Raw genomic sequence first — 4536 nt, 5'->3', positions numbered from 1 at the left:
TTGTTGAAAAATTACACAGAGATAATTTAAAACTTATTGTAGTTAGTAGTTTTGATCCCCATTATTAAGATCTTCTGATATTTACAATACTACCTGATTTGAGTTTCGTCTGATTTGAATTTTATTCTACTTTCTACTTTGCTTTACATTTCAATCTACTATAACATTGCCAAAAACTCAGCAATAGGCCAGAGACCAAAGATGGAAATGCTTTCGGTCCTGGACATTTCATAGATTTACTCCTAGTTAATTTAGAATTGACTCGTGTTGCTCTGAAAGAATAGGATATCTCTGGATCTCAGGTACTTCATCTCTAAAATGACTTCAAAGGTTTTTTCTAATACTCAGTCTATGATCCTATGTGTTCTTGCTTATGTCAGTACAGATAAGCACATGGTGAAAGTTCCCTTTCTTAGGTTTTTTCACTTTATATGACATAATATTCAAATTTAGTTTCTCTGCCTCCTTTAGGGGTATGAGAGTTAAGATTGAAATGGAAAAGTTACCAATTAGCAAAAATTTGAGAACAGAGAGGTAAAAAGAACATGGAATGTAAACTGAGGTGATGCAGACTTGGATTGAAAGAATGGAAGAGTATTCCCTTAAAATCTTAAAATCTGTATGGCATTTGTAATGGCTCTTACTTCAGCATCATTTCTCAGCTTAACTTTAATCAACAGAGCTTCTCTTCACAAGAGCACTTCATTGCATTTTGTCATTTGGTTCCTTATCTTTGTTAAAATGCTCAATAAGAAGACTGAATTCCTTCCTTCTCAGGACCAGGACCAATATTCCCATTTGGTGATCTTCTGTTTTTAGAAATGGAAAGAGATGTTCGATGCTGGCTCTTCCAAAGCTAAAGTTTTCTTTTTCTATGTTCCAGCAATGCTGATGAATTCATCAAAGAATAAATTTGGGTTATAGGGCTTTGGTCTCTGAGGAATTGAAGAATGCCCAGAAAAAGGGTGAGAATAAACTTTCAGATACTGCTGAGTTGTACTTTAAAAAGTCAAGTAGTTTCCTGTTTACTTGAAGGACATAACCTCAGGCTCCCACTTGGTATTTTGGGGTGTTCTTTGAAAGCCCTTGGCAATTCTTTAAGAAAGATCTGCACTTCAAAATTTGTATCCATTCAAGGTTTGTAGAAAGCTGAGCTTTCTTGAAACTAAAGTTCTCTTTTTTTTTTTCTGATTTCTCCTAGAAATCAATAACAAGGAAGGACATGCTCTAAATGCTTATGAATAACAGACATTTATTTGATGGAGTCAGAGATTAATTATTTTTGAAATTGTTGAATAAAGGCAATGTTAGTGCGCATTACATACCAGAGAGCATATATGTTTTTATAGCACTGGTAAGAGTTACATTTCTTAGTAGAGCAACTCATTGCATTTGATTTTTCCCAGGGGAGTAGTTGTTTTTTTGTTTTGATCCATTACTGGTAATACCCAGTACATTGTTACATGAAAATTTCCCTGTTTGTATTTTAGTTAAGCCACATGCATGAAAGTGTCTGCTAATATCTTTGGAGTAGTCCCTAAACAATATTAATATTGCAGGTGAGGATCATGCTGTTTCATGGCAGGACAGAAAGTTCTGTGTACTGTTTCCCTGTAAATTATTGTAGGTTTAAGACTTGTAGGCAGGTTGAAATGTACTTGGTTAAGGTGGAGTCTATTGTGATAAATTTATGAGTGGAATATATGTGCCTCTTTATGCTCTGTGCTGAATAATGGGGGGAGCAAAGGAACATTTTTCTTGATTCCAGAGGAATTCACCTCTTGGAAAGAGAAAAGTCACCTTTGCTGAAAAAGTGTCTATGAGACCAAAACTAAGACCTACTGACTTTGCTCATGATCACCTGCTTGATAGAAGGGACCAGGTGAGGAGTGTCACTGAATAAGGCTTTTGTTTCTTGACCTGTGGGGAATTGCACTGAATCCTAGACATACAAATATGTGAGAAGCATTCAGCAGCTGAGATAAGTCTATTTTAATGGTCATGAAACAAAATGGTCAAAAAAACAAAAAAACAAAAAAAAAAATACTTCCTCAGTGACTATTATGGGAATGTACCCTAAACACATAAACGTATTCTTTCATTAAAACTATGGCTGAACATCAAAACTCTTTGTCTATGCATGCTCATAACACTTTCCAGGAACTGTAGTTTGTTTTGAATTTGCTTTAGACTCACTGTTTGTTTAATATGCCAACTTAGCATCTAAGCATTTTGTTTTCTGAGAGTAGCATTACTGTTGGTTTAAGATTTTTAAGCCTGCATTGTATTTATTCTAGCAAAGAAATACTATTAGTAACTGTTTGCCCGTTCTTTAAAAATTGATTGTGCCATTGGGATATGCCTCTGTAAAATGTTTGGAATTAAAGTTATGAATGCTCTCAACATAATTACCTGGTTGAAGTGAAGTTCACAAAGACCAAATCAGCTCAAAGTTGATTTTTTAAAGTTTTAATCTTCCTTTAGTAGTTTTTTTTTTTTACTGTTGCCTTTTGTTTTCATACCATAATCATTTTTTCTTTTACTGAATTCTCCCTCATAATTAAAAAAAATACATAAAAGAAAAAGTAATTGACACAGAGATTACATCTACATCTTTAGACTTCTATATTGAGAAGATGATCATTGTGATCTTTTGGATGTCTGAGATTGGTCATTATATTTAATCAGTTTGACTGCCTTTTTAGTGTTGTTGCCTTTATATTGTTTGTTTCCATTGCTTCCTTTACACAAGTAGTTGTCCCTCGACATTCACTAGGGTTAAAGGTGCAGGACCCCAGCAAATGTGGAAAACTATGAATAACTGAGGCCCCACCCAAACCTTTATTTTTAATCATTCTGATCATGTTTATTTAACAAAAAAATAAATAAATAATACATTGCACCTATAAAAATGTTGCAGATTCTACTAGATAGAGATTAGTATCTTCTGCATTATGCAGAACCACAATATAGCTGTAGCAGCTGCTTCATGATTTCCTTCTATGAAAAGGGCAAGATACAAGGATCACAGTGGGAGAAAATCATGTGACCAAGACTGGATGGTAGAGACAAAGAGAGGGCATTCCCAAAGTGGGTAGCTCATGGTTCTTCAGTATACTGAAACTTAAAAACTTAACTGTTTACAATAAATTGTATGTATGTATATTTATGATAGTAAATTATGAAATAGATGAATAATATACAATATTTTATGTATTTATAACTTACTAAATTTTGTTTTCCTTACATATATATTTTGCCTTTGATTTTTTTTGCAGTATATGCAAATCTCCAAAAAATTTCATTTGATTATCCATGGCTAACTCCTGAATAATCAATGTGAAATTGGTGAAAGTTTAGGGATGACTGTAGTCATATATACACATGTGGTATATATTGTAGGATAAAAGTTTTGAAAAATCTAGTCACTTTCATCTTGATTGGTTGCATCTGGAACACACTAAGTTCTTAGGGATGAAGTACATTTTAATAAAGGAAAATAAAAAAGGCATTCATAGAAATAATTAATGGCTCTACATTTAATGTTTTTTATTCTCCGTACTCCCTTTTTTCTTTCTTTTTGGCATTTTTAGGCACCTTTTGGTGGCACTTAGAGTAAAGAACTTACTGACTTTCAATTCAATTATCCTTTATTGGCTGTTTTGTTTTTGTTTTGTTTTGTTTTTAATAAAGCACTATCAGTATTAGTAGAATCACCTATTCTTTATTGAGTTTTTCTATCAACTAGCAGCTGCTGTAGCTCATTAGTCATTTGCAACCTATCTGCACATCAAAACTATATTTAACATCAGTAAATCAATGTCATCCCAACTCCCTTATTCAGAGAATTTGGACTCATTCCCAATGGGCCAATATTGAGGAAAGTCTTGCTCTAAAAATATAGTACATAGTATGACTGGACTCTACTAAGATACAGCTGTGTAAGGGATATTCATAGTACCCATTATTTAAAGAAAATAGGAGAAGGTCACTATAAAACATATTAATTTTTTTTGGTAGGAGGCTGGTAGACTGGAAACATCAGTAAATTGTGCCTTGGATATTAATGAGTGGATTTCCTTTCATCTCAAGAACATGTATAGAAATTCAAACAGTAACTAGAGAGGATGCAGTTTTTACTATAACCAACATGTTTGCAAAGTGCTTTATGTTAATACCTTATGAATATAGTGTTTGACACAAGATACTTAATAAAGCTTTATTGACTTGTTGACATATGATCATAACACCCTTGAAACTGGCATTACAGATATTTTAATCCCCATTTTATAAATGAGGAAACAGGGCACCTTATAAGGTTAGGTGATTGTCTGAGGTCATACCTTTAGTAAACAGCAAAGCCAAGATTTAAACCCAGATCTGACTACAAATCTGGTATTCTTTCTTCTTAAATCACAACTGTCTCTAGAAGTTATGCATCCCTGTACAGATACACAGCCAACTCAATAATACCCAAGTATTATTATTACATCATATCCTTGCTTTGTGATGTTATGTTGCCTAGAGCTGTGATTG

Source organism: Sminthopsis crassicaudata, chromosome 2, assembly GCF_048593235.1.
Source record: "Sminthopsis crassicaudata isolate SCR6 chromosome 2, ASM4859323v1, whole genome shotgun sequence".
Lineage (NCBI taxonomy): Eukaryota > Metazoa > Chordata > Mammalia > Dasyuromorphia > Dasyuridae > Sminthopsis > Sminthopsis crassicaudata.
Note: the sequence above shows the minus strand (reverse complement) of the source record.